Below are 12,300 nucleotides of genomic sequence, written 5' to 3'. Positions count from 1 at the left end.
TCCTGTGGTGGATTTTGGGTGTTGATAGTTGAGACTTGCATGCCACCCATCTGTTGAGTAAGTAGATTTATTTGCTGAGACATTAGCTTATTCTGATCAAGAAGAGCATTAACAACATCTACTTCCAACACGCCTCTCTTCTAAGGGGTTTCAGAATTCACAGGGGTCCTGTTAGTGAAGTATAAATATTGGTTACTTGCAACCAATTCAATCAGCTCAATAGTCTCCTCCGGTGTCTTCTTCTTGTGCAATGAACCTCCTGCAGAATTGTCTAAGCACATCTTGGATATTTCACCCAAGCCTTCATAAAAGATATCAAGTTAAGTCCATTTGGAGAATATATCTGGAGGGCATTGCCTAATCAGTAGCTTGTATCTCTCCCAAGCTTCATACAGAGTTTCACCATCCTTCTGTCTGAAGGTCTGAACCTCCACCCTAAGCTTAGTCAGTTTCTTTGGTGGGAAAAATTTAGTGAGAAACTCAGTAACGACCTTGTTCCAAGTGTCCAGACTCTCCTTGGGTTGGGAATCTAGCCATAGCTTTGCTCCATCCCTCAGAGCAAATGGGAAGAGCATGAGTTTGTACACATCTGGGTTTACTCCATTTGTCTTCACAGTATCACAAATTTACAGAAAACTAGAAATAAATTGATTTGGGTCTTCGTGGGGAAGACCGTGATACTGGCAGTTTTGTTGTACCAGGGTGACCAGTTGTGGCTTTAACTCAAAGTTGTTTGCAGCTATAGGAGGTACCACAATGCTCTTTCCATACAGATCTGCTGTAGGAGCAGAGAAAGAACCAAGTACTCTCCTTTGTTGTTCATCCCCATTCGGGTTTGCCACATTGGCCTTATCAGTATTATTTGGATTCATAGTGGATTCTGCAGCCTTTTAAAGTCTTGCTTGTTGTAAATGCCGCCTGAAAGTTCTTTCAGGTTCAGGACCAAAGTCTAAGAGATGTTCTTTGTCTCTGTTCCTGCGCATAAACAACCAGAAAACTAGAAAGAATGGGAATCTCTACGTCAGAGTGCAGAGAATTCCCAGTGAGGTAATCTATGTAAAAAAATAAAAATAATACTAAATAAATAAATAAATAAATAGAACAAATAACCAGGTAACACCAAACTTAATTTCAAAAATTAAGAAAGATATTAGTGCTATTTATTTATTTAAAAATTTATTTTTTTGAAATTTTTTTTGAAAATTTAAAATTTAATTAAAAAATATTTTTTTTCGAAAATCAAGTAATAAAAGAAAAAAAATTAAAACGAAACAGGGGGAGGGGGTTCACGTAAAATAAGAGAAAAAAATAATTTTTTTATTTTTTTCGAAATTTTTTTTAAAAATATATTTTTAATAAAATTAAAAATAAAATGCCTAATCTAAGCAATCAAACAACTAATAGTTGTTAATCACTATCAATCCCCGGCAACGGCGCCAAAAATTTGATGTGGTATTTATAACCCACACTTACTAACCGGCAAGTGCACCGGGTCGTACCAAGTAATACCTTACGTGAGTAAGGGTCGATCCCACGAGGATTGATGGATTAAGCAACAGTTATTGAGTGATAAGCTTAGTTAGGCAAGCAGAAAATAGTTTTGAGATATTTAAAGAGCATTAAACAGTACTTTAAGAATATTAAAGACAGGCAGATAAATAAGTTGAGAATAAAGTATTGAGAAAGCAATTAAGGTTTCAGAGTTATCTATTTTCCGGATTAACGTTTATTAATAATTAATTTAATCATGCAAAATTTAATTCATGGCAAACTATATGTGACTAGACCCTAATTCCTTAGACCTTCCTAGTCTCCTCTAAAATTCATTAATTGCCAATTCCATGGTCAATTAATTCCAATTAGAGGGTGATGATCAATTTATAGTTTATATGCCAAAATAATCCTAATTATCCACAAATAAGGGGATTATATGTCACGTATCCCATTAAATACAAACAATTAAAAATTCAGTATAATATGTTTTCAAGATGTTGTTCAAGTAAAGAGCTTTTCCAAGTTTTACAAGAACTCAATTAGAACATGGGTCATACTTCCGTTCCACCCATATTCATAAAATAAAGAACGAAAACAATTATTGAAATATAAATCAAGACATGAATTAAATTAAAAAGATCAAACGAATCAATCCATGAAAGTAGACAGAGCTCCTTACCTTAACAATGGAGGATTAGTTGTTCATGCTTCAGAGAAGAAAAAAAATAAGGGTTCTGGTAACAATATGTGTACCTGTCTAAATGTACAGAGTTCCTATTTATAACTAATCCTAATTAGTTTAAAATCTAATTATCTAAAATTAAAAATAATATCTTTTCCTAAAAATTTAGATTTGAATTTAAATTTGAATTAATTAACAAGTCTTCAGCTGATGGGTGGGGACCATTTGAATGCGGCCCAAAAATCCACGCCAGCAATTTCTGTAAATTCTACAGATTGCACACGTCACGCGTACGCGTCAGTCACATGTACGCGTCGCTGGTCTTCTTCGCAAGTCACGCGGACGCGTTGGTCACGCGACCGCGTCGCTGAGCAAATCTTCAAATCACGTGTACGCATCAGTCACGCGTATGCATCGCCATGGATACTTCCAGATCACGCGTACGCGTCAGGCACGCGTGCGCGTCGCTCCTCGCAGCCATCTCCTTTGATTCTTGTGCTGCAGAAACTCCATCAAATTCTGCCGAATGCTACCTGAAATAAATAAAATTGCACAAAACTCAAAATAGCATCCATGGTGGCTAAAATATAATTAATTCTTAATTAAACTCAACAATTTAAGTGCAAATTCACTAGGAAAAGATAGAGAAGATGCTCACGCATAAGCTAATCAGCTGTCGGTTCTCGATCGTGTCGAAATAAGATCCATTGATCCTTTTGCACACTGTCACTGCACCCAACAGTCACGAGTTTGAAGCCCGTCACAGTCATCCCATCCCAGATCCTACTCAGAATACCACAGACAAGGTTTAGACTTTCTGGATCTCAAGAATGTTGCCAATTGATTCTAGCTTATACCACGAAGACTTTGATCTCACCGAATGGAAGACTCTGTTGTCAGGAGAGGCAACCATGCCTCGTGAACCAGAAGGCCAAGAGATACACACTCAAGCTATTGCATGTAGAACGGAAGTGGTTGTCAGGCACGCGTTCATAAGGGAGAATGATGATGAGTGTCACGGATCATCACATTTATTAGGTTGAAGCGCGAACGAATATCTTAGAATAAGAATAAGCTTGAATTGAATAGAAGAACAATATTACTTTGCATTAATTCATGAGGAACAGTAGAGCTCCATACCTTAATCTATGAGGTGTAGAAACTCCACCGTTGAAAATACATAAGTGATAAAAGTCCAGGCATGGCCGAATGGCCAGCCTCCAAACGTGATCAAAAGATCAAAAGTGATCCAAAGGTAGTCTCAAAAATGATCTAAAGATATGAATACAATAGTAAAAAGTGTTATTTATACTAAACTAGTAAACTAGGTTTAAAGAAAATGGGTAACTAAGTGTGGGTAGTGCAGAAATCCACTTCCAGGGCCCACTTGGTGTGTGTTTGGGCTGAGCATTGAAGCTTTCACGTGCATAGGCTCTTCTTGGAGTTTAAACTCCAGTTTTGGTGCCAGTTTGGGCGGTTAACTCCAGCTTTGGTGCTAGTTCTGGCGTTTTACGCCAGAAAAGGGTCTCTGACCAGCGTTTGGACGCCAATTTGGGCCATCAAATCTCAGGAAAAATATGGACTATTATACATTTCTGAAAAGCCCAAGATGTCTAATTTCCAACGCAATTAAAAGCGCGACAATTGGGCTTCTGTAGCTCCAAAAAATCTACTTCGAGTGCAGGGAGGTCAGAATCCAACAGCATCTTCAGTCCTTTCTCAGTCTCTGAATTAGATTTTTGCTCAGGTCCCTCAAGTCCAGCCAGAAAATACCTGAAATCATAGAAAAATACACAAACTCATAATAAAGTCCAGAAATGTGATTTTTGCATAAAAACTAATAAAAATATACTAAAAAATAACTAAAATATATTAAAAACTATGTAAAAATAATGCCAAAAAGCATATAAATTATCTACTCATCACAACACCAAACTTAAATTGTTGCTTGTCCCCAAACAACTAAAAACAAAGTAGGATAAAAAGAAGAGAATATACAATAAATCTCAAAATATCAATGAAACTTAGTACCAATTAGATGAGCGGGGCTAGTAGCTTTTTGTCTCTGAACAGTTTTGGCATCTCACTTTATCCTTTGAAGTTCAGAATGATTGGCATCTATTAGGAACTCAGAATTTAGATAGTGTTATTGATTCTCCTAGTTCAGTATGTTGATTCTTGAACATAGCTACTTTATTAGTCTTGGCCGTGGCCTTAAGCACTTTGTTTTCCAGTATTACCACCAGATACATAAATGCCACAGACACATAACTGGGTGAACCTTTTCAGACTGTGACTCAACTTTGCTAAAGTCCCCAGTTAGAGGTGTCCAGAGTTCTTAAGCACACTCTTTTTGCTTTGAATCACGACTTTAACCACTCAGTCTCAAGCTTTTCACTTGGACCTTCATGACACAAGTACATGGTTAGGGACAGCTTGATTTAGCCGCTTAAGCCAGGATTTTATTCCCTTAGGCCCTCCTATCCATTAATGCTCAAAGCCTTGGATCCTTTTTACCCTGCCTTTTAGTTTAAAGGGTTATTGGCTTTTTGCTCTTGCCTTTTTGTTTAAAGAGCTATTGGCTTTTTATGCTTGCCTTTTTCTTCTTCTTCTTTTTTTTTTTTGCAAGCTTGTGTTTTTCACTGCTTTTTCTTGCTTCAAGAATCAATTTTATGATTTTTCAGATTATCAATAACATTTCTCTTTGTTCATCATTCTTTCAAGAGCCAACAATTTTAACATTCATAAACTTCACTATAAAAAATATGCACTGTTCAAGCATTCATTCAGAAAACAAAAAGTATTGCCACCACATCAAAATAATTAGACTAATTTCAAGATAAAAGTCAAAATCCATGTACTTCTTGTTCTTTTGTAATTAGGAACATTTTTCTTTTAAGAAAAGTGAAGGATTTATGGGACATTCATAGCTTCAAAGCATAGACACTAGACACTAATGATCATGTAATGAAGCTAAAACATAGTCAAATATAAAGCATAAAAATAAAAAAACAAAAAAATAAGAACAAGGAAATTAAAGAACGGGTCCACCTTAGTGATGGCGGCTAGTTCTTCCTCTTGAAGATCTTATGGAGTGCTTGAGCTCCTCAATGTCTTTTCCTTGCCTTTATTGCTCTTCCATCATGGCTCTTTAGTCCTCTCTAATTTCATGGAGGATGATGGAATGCTCTTAGTGCTCCATCCTTAGTTGCTCCATATTGGAACTCAAATCTCCTAGAGAAGTGTTGAGTTGTTCCCAATAGTTGTGTGAAGGAAAATGCATCCCTTGAGGTATCTCAGGGATTTCTTGATGAGGGACTTCCTCATGCATTTGTTGAGGTCCATGAGTGGGCTCTCTTGTTTGCTCCATCCTCTTTTTAGTGATGGGATTGTCCTCTTCAATGAGGATGTCTTTTTCTATGACAATTCCAGCTAAACTGCATAGGTGACAGATGAGATGAGGGAAGGCTAACCTTGCTACAGTGGAAGGTTTGTCAGCAACCTTGTATAGTTCTAGAGGTATGATCTCATGAACTTCCACTTCCTCTCCAATCATGATGCTATGGATCATGATAGCTCGATCCACAGTTACTTCGGATCGGTTGCTAGTAGGAATGATAGAGCGTTGGATGAACTCCAACCATCCTCTAGCCACAGGCTTAAGGTCAAGCCTTCTTAGTTGAACCGGCTTGCCTTTGGATTCTCTCTTCCATTGGGCTCCTTCCATACAGATGTCCATGAGGACTTGGTCCATCCTTTAATCAAAGTTGACCTTTCTTGTGAAAGGATGAAGATCTCCTTGCATCATTGGCAAGTTGAACGCCAACCTCACATTTTTCAGACTGAAATCTAAGTATTTCCCCCGAACCATTGTGAGCCAATTCTTTGGGTTCGGGTTTATACTTAGATCATGGTTCTTAGTGATCCATGTATTAGTATAGAACTCTTGAACCATTAAGATTTTGACTTGTTGAATGGGATTGGTTATAGCTTCCCATCCTCTTCTCCTAATCTCATGTCGGATCTCCAGATATTCGCTCCTTTTGAGCTTGAAGGGGACCTCGGGGATCACCTTCTTCTTGGCCACAACTTCATAGAAATGGTCTTGATGAACCTTTGAGATGAATCTCTCCATCTCCCATGACTCGGAGGTGAAAGAATTGCCTTCCTTTTCCTCTTCCTTGAGGTTTCTCCGGTCTTATGTGCCATTAATGGTTATGGAAAATTAAAAAGCAAGGCTTTTTCCACACCAAACTTAAGAGATTTGCTCGTCCTCGAGCAAGAAAAGAATAAAGAGAGTAGAAGAAGAAGAAAAGTGGGAGATGGAGGCTTGAGAGGGTTCGGCCAAGGGTGGTTTTGAGTGTATGTGATGTGTGAAAATGAAGGAGTAAGGAGGGGTATTTATAGGGTAAGAGAGGGAGTTGGTTCGTGTGAGAATGGGTGGGTTTGGGAGGGAAATTATTTGAATTTGAGTGGGTGGGGGTAGGTGGGTTGTATAATGGGTTTATGGGAATTAGGGAATGGATGTGAGTGGTGTTTTGGGTAGAGTGTTATGGAGAAGTGTGAAGAGGAGAGAGAGTGAGGTGGGATAGGTGGGGATCCTGTGGGGTCCATAGATCCTGAGGTGTCAAGGATTTTTCATCCGTGCACCATTCTGGCGTGTAAACGCCCTCTGAGTGCTAATCCTGGCGGTTAAATGTCGGGATGATGCCCTTTTCTGGCATTTAAATGCCAGTCTGCTGCCCTTTTCTGGCGTTCAAACACCCAGAAAGGTGCCAGACTGGGCGTTTAAATGCCCATTTTTATACCTTTACTGGCGTTTAAACGGCAGGCTGGATGTTAAACGCCCATTTTGGTATCCTTACTGGCATTTAAATGCCAGTAAGCTCTTCATCCAAGGTGTTCTATTTTTGATGCTGTTTTTTATTTTACTTTAATTTTTGCAGTTGTTTTTGTGACTCCACATGATCATCATCCTAAAGAAAACATAAAATAACAATGGAAAACAAAATAAAAGAGTAATTAATATAGATAAATAAAATTGGGTTGCCTCCAAATAAGTGCTTCTTTAATGTCAATAGTTTGACAGGAAGCTCTTACAGAGCTTCACAGATGTTCAGAGCATGATTGTGGCCTCCCAACACCAAACTTAGAGTTTAAATGTGGGGACTTTGCTTGACTCTGCATGGAGAGAATTGAATTAAGCTTTTCATGCTTCTTCCCCATGTTTACAGAAGAAGATCCTTGTGCCTTAAACACAAGGTAGTCCTCATTCACTTGACAGACTAGCTCTTCTCTGTCCACATCAATCACAACCTTTACTGTGGCTAGGAAGGGTCTTCCAAGGATGATGGATTCATCCTCATCCTTCCTAGTGTCTAGGATTATGAAATCAGCAGGGATGTAAAGGCCTTCAACCTTTACCAAGACATCTTCTACAAGTCCATAAGCCTGTTTCTTTGATTTGTTTGCCATCTCTAGTGAGATTCTTGCAGCTTGTACCACAAAGATCACTAGTTTCTCCATTACAGAGAGTGGCATGAGGTTGATACTTGATCCTAAGTCACACAGAGCCTTTTCAAAGGTCATGGTGCCTATGGTGCAAGGTATCAAGAACCTTCCGGGATCCTCTTTCTTTTGAGGTAGTTTCAGCTGAACCAATGCACTTAGTTCATTGATGAGCAATGGAGGTTCATCCTCCCAAGTCTCAATACCAAATAATTTGGCATTTAGCTTCATAATTGCTTGGTGCACGAAATTGTAAATCACACTTTTCACAACTCGTACAACTAACCAGCAAGTGCACTGGGTCGTCCAAGTAATACCTTACATGAGTAAGGGTCGATCCCACAGAGATTGCCGGCTTGAAGCAAGTGATGAGCGGATAATTTGTACGCTTTTTGGCATTGTTTTTAGTATGTTTTTAGTAGTTTGAGTTGAGTTTTTAGTATATTTTTATTAGTTTTTAGTTAAAATTCACTTTTCTGGACTTTAATAAGAGTTTTTGTGTTTTTCTGTGATTTCAGGTATTTTCTGGCTGAAATTGAGGGACCTGAGCAAAAATCTGATCCAGAGACTGAAAAGGACTGCAGATGCTGTTGGATTCTGACCTCCCTGCACTCAAAGTGGATTTTCTGGAGCTACAGAAGCCCAATTGGCACGCTCTCAACGGCGTTGGAAAGTAGACATCCTGGGCTTTAAAGCAATATATGATAGTCCATACTTTTCCCAAGATTTGATGGCCCAAACCGGCGTTCAAAGTCACCCTCAGAATTCCCAGCGTTAAACGCCGGAACTGGCACCTAAATGGGAGTTAAACGCCCAAACTGGCATAAAAGCTGGCGTTTAACTCCAAGAAGAGTCTCTACACGAAAATGCTTCATTGCTCAGCCCAAGCGCACACCAAGTGGGCCCGGAAGTGGATTTTTATGTCATTTACTCATCTCTGTACACCCTAGGCTACTAGTTTTCTATATATAGGACCTTTTACTATTGTATTTTTCATCTTTGGACATTTAGTTCTTAGATCATCTTGAGATCTTTGAATCTTTTGATCACTGGGAGGCTGGCCTCACGGCCATGCCTAGACCTTGTTCTTATGTATTTTCAACGGTGGAGTTTCTACACACCATCGATTAAGGTGTGGAGCTCTGCTGTACCTCGAGTATTAATGCAATTACTATTGTTCTTCTATTCAATTCCGCTTGTTCTTTGTCCAAGATATCACTTGTTCTTCAACTTGATGAATGTGATGATCCGTGACACTCATCATCATTCTCACTCATGAACAAAGTGACTGACAACCACTCTTGTTCTACAAGCATACGAGGCTCTAGTGAATATCTCTTGGATTCCTAATACACGATGCATGGTTGATCGCCTGACAACCGAGTGCTCGCCTGACAAACGAGCCAGCCATTCCGTGAGATCAGAGTCTTCGTGGTATAGGCAAGAACTGATGGCGGCATTCAAGAGAATCCGGAAGGTCTAACCTTGTCTTTGGTATTCTGAGTAGGATTCAATAATTGAATGACTGTGACGTGCTTCAAACTCCTGAAGGCGAGGCGTTAGTGACAGACGCAAAAGAATCACTGGATTCTATTCCGGCCCGATCGAGAACCGACAGCTGGTTAGCCGTGCCGTGATAGGGTGCGTTGAACATTTCCACTGAGAGGATGGGAGGTAGCCATTGACAACGGTGAAACCCTTGCATAAGCTTGCCATGGAAAGGAGTAAGAAAGGATTGGATGAAGACATTAGGAAAGCAGAGAGACGGAAGGGAAAGCATCTTCATACGCTTATCTGAAGCTCTCACCAATGATATACATAAGTATCTCTATCTTTATCTTTATGTTTTATTCATCATCTATACCCATTTGAGTCTGCCTGACTGAGATTTACAAGGTGACCATAGCTTGCTTCATACCAACAATCTCCGTGGGATCGACCCTTACTCACGTAAGGTATTACTTGGACGACCCAGTGCACTTGCTGGTTAGTTGTGCAAAGTTGTGTAGTGATCACAATTTCGCGCACCAAGTTTTTGGCGCCGTTGCCGGGGAATTAAATGTCCTAACTACAGTTTCGCATTTGTTCCCTGCAATAACAGTGCCATGTTTTGATCCGGCAACAACACCAAGTTTTTGGCGCCGTTGCCGGGGATTGTTTTGACTATGGACAACTGACGGTTCATCTTGTTGCTTAGATTAGGTATTTTTCTTCAGAGTTCTTGAGAATAAATTCTAGTGTTTCATGATGATCTGTTGAAGTCTGGCTGGCTGAGAAGCCATGTCTAATCTTATTGGACCGAGGTTTCAACCTATCATCACAAGAGCTTGTTGATTTCTATCAATCTTGCTATTGGAGCAATGATCTGCTAAGGCTTGGCTGGCCATTGGCCATGTCTAGTGTTTTGGACCGAAGCTTTCTTTGAAAGCTTGGCTGGCTGTGAAGCCATGTCTAATTCCTGGACCGGAGTCTTAGACTAACATTGCAATGATTCCTGGAATCCAAATTGAGAATTCTGAAACCTTTATTTTCTATTTTCATATAATTTTCGAAAAAGCACAAAAAAATTATAAAAATCATAAAAACCAAAAAAATATTTTATGTTTCTTGTGTGAGTCTAGTGTCTAAATTTAAGTTTGGAGTCTTGCATGCATTGTTTAATTGATATTGGTTCTATTTTCAAGTCAATAGTACAGGGAACTGAAGATTCAGAACATGCAGCAGAGGAATTACACAGAAAAAGCTGGGCGTTCAAAACGCCCAGTGAAGAAGGACAGACTGGCGTTTAAACGCCAGCCAGGGTGCCTGGTTGGGCGTTTAACGCCCAAAAAGGTAGTGCATTGGGCGTTAAACGCCAGAATGTGCACCATTCTGGGCGTTTAACGCCAGGATGGCACAAGGGGAGGATATTGTTTTCAAAATCAATTTTTTTCAAGTTTTCAAAGTTTTTCAAAATCAAATCTTTTTCAAATCATATCTTTTCAATCAAATGTTTTCAAAATCAATTTCTTTCCTTTTTCAAAGATACTTACTAACAATTAATGATTTGATTGAACATTTTAAGTATGTTGCCTTTTCTGTTGAGAAAGGTTTAATGTTTGAATCATATCTTTTCTTGTTAGGCAAGTCATTAATTTTTAAAATCAAATCTTTTTAAATTGTTTTCAAAATCATATCTTTTCAATCATATCTTTTTAAAACCATAACTTTTCAATCATATCTCTTTAATCACATCTTTTTCAAAATAGTTTTCAAATCATATCTTTTTGATTTCTAATTTCAAAAATCTTTTTCAAAAATTACTTGATCTCTTTCTCACTCTTGATTTTCGAAAATTAATTTTTTTTAAAAATGTTTTCAAAATATTTCACTTGATTTTCGAAAATTTCTTCCTCTCTTCCCACATCCTTCTATTTATGGAGTATCACTCCTTCTCAATGCACAATTCGAACTCTATCTAATTAAGTTTGAATTCTTCTACCTCTTCTTTCTATTTTTCTGTTCCTCTGACACCTCAAGGAATCTCTATACTGTGACATAGAGGATTCCATATTTTCTTGTTCTCTTCTCTTTCACATGAGCAGGAACAAAGACAAAAGCATTCTTGTTGAAGCTGACCCTGAACCTGAAAGAACCTTGAAGCGAAAGCTAAGAGAAGCTAAAGCACAATTCTCTGTAGAGGACCTGACCGAATTCTTCAAAGAAGAAGAACACATGGCAGCCGAAAACAACAACAATGCAAGGAAGGTGCTGGGTGACTTTACTGCACCTACTCCCGATTTCTATGGGAGAAGCATCTCTATCCCTGCCATTGGAGCAAACAACTTTGAGCTTAAGCCTCAATTAGTTTCTCTAATGCAACAGAATTGCAAGTTCCATGGACTTCCATTGGAAGATCCTCATCAGTTCTTAGCTGAATTCTTGCAAATCTGTGACACTGTCAAGACTAATGGGGTTGACCCTGAGGTCTACAGACTTATGCTATTCCCTTTTGCTGTAAGAGACAGAGCTAGGACATGGTTGGACTCACAACCTAAAGAAAGCCTGGACTCATGGGAAAAGCTAGTCAATGGCTTCTTGGCAAAGTTCTTTCCACCTCAAAAATTGAGTAAGCTTAGAGTGGAAGTCCAAACCTTCAGACAGAAGGATGGAGAATCCCTCTATGAAGCTTGGGAAAGATACAAACAATTAATCAGAAAATGTCCATCTGACATGCTTTCTGAATGGAGCATCATAGGTATTTTCTATGATGGTCTCTCTGAACTATCCAAGATGTCTTTGGATAGCTCTGCTGGAGGGTCTCTTCATCTGAAGAAGACGCCTACAGAGGCTCAAGAGCTAATTGAAATGGTTGCAAATAACCAATTCATGTACACTTCTGAAAGGAATCCTGTGAACAATGGGACAAGTCGGAAGAAAGGCGTTCTTGAGATTGATACTCTGAATGCCATTCTGGCTCAGAATAAGATATTGACTCAACAAGTCAATTTGATTTCTCAAAGTCTGTCTGGAATGCAAAATGCACCAAGCAGTACTAAGGATGCTTCATCTGAGGAAGAAGCTTATGATCCTGAGAACCCTTCAATGGAAGAGGTGAATTACCTAGGAGAACCCTA

At 38.9% G+C, this 12,300-nt stretch overlaps 2 non-coding genes across 2 annotated transcripts; one reads left to right on the top strand and one right to left on the bottom strand.

Annotated features, from left to right (window-relative positions):
- The first annotated feature begins 336 nt into the window (after positions 1-336).
- LOC130978390 (small nucleolar RNA R71) lies at positions 337-443 on the top strand. Its single transcript, XR_009086036.1, has one exon. It is a non-coding gene; the product is annotated as a small nucleolar RNA R71 (small nucleolar RNA).
- An 11,351-nt stretch (positions 444-11,794) lies between these two features.
- LOC130977356 (small nucleolar RNA R71) lies at positions 11,795-11,898 on the bottom strand. Its single transcript, XR_009085050.1, has one exon. It is a non-coding gene; the product is annotated as a small nucleolar RNA R71 (small nucleolar RNA).
- Positions 11,899-12,300: the final 402 nt, after the last annotated feature.

Source organism: Arachis stenosperma, chromosome 4 (genome assembly GCF_014773155.1).
Source record: "Arachis stenosperma cultivar V10309 chromosome 4, arast.V10309.gnm1.PFL2, whole genome shotgun sequence".
NCBI classification, from domain to species: Eukaryota; Viridiplantae; Streptophyta; class Magnoliopsida; order Fabales; family Fabaceae; genus Arachis; species Arachis stenosperma.
This window is presented reverse-complemented; position numbering and strand designations above follow the sequence as displayed.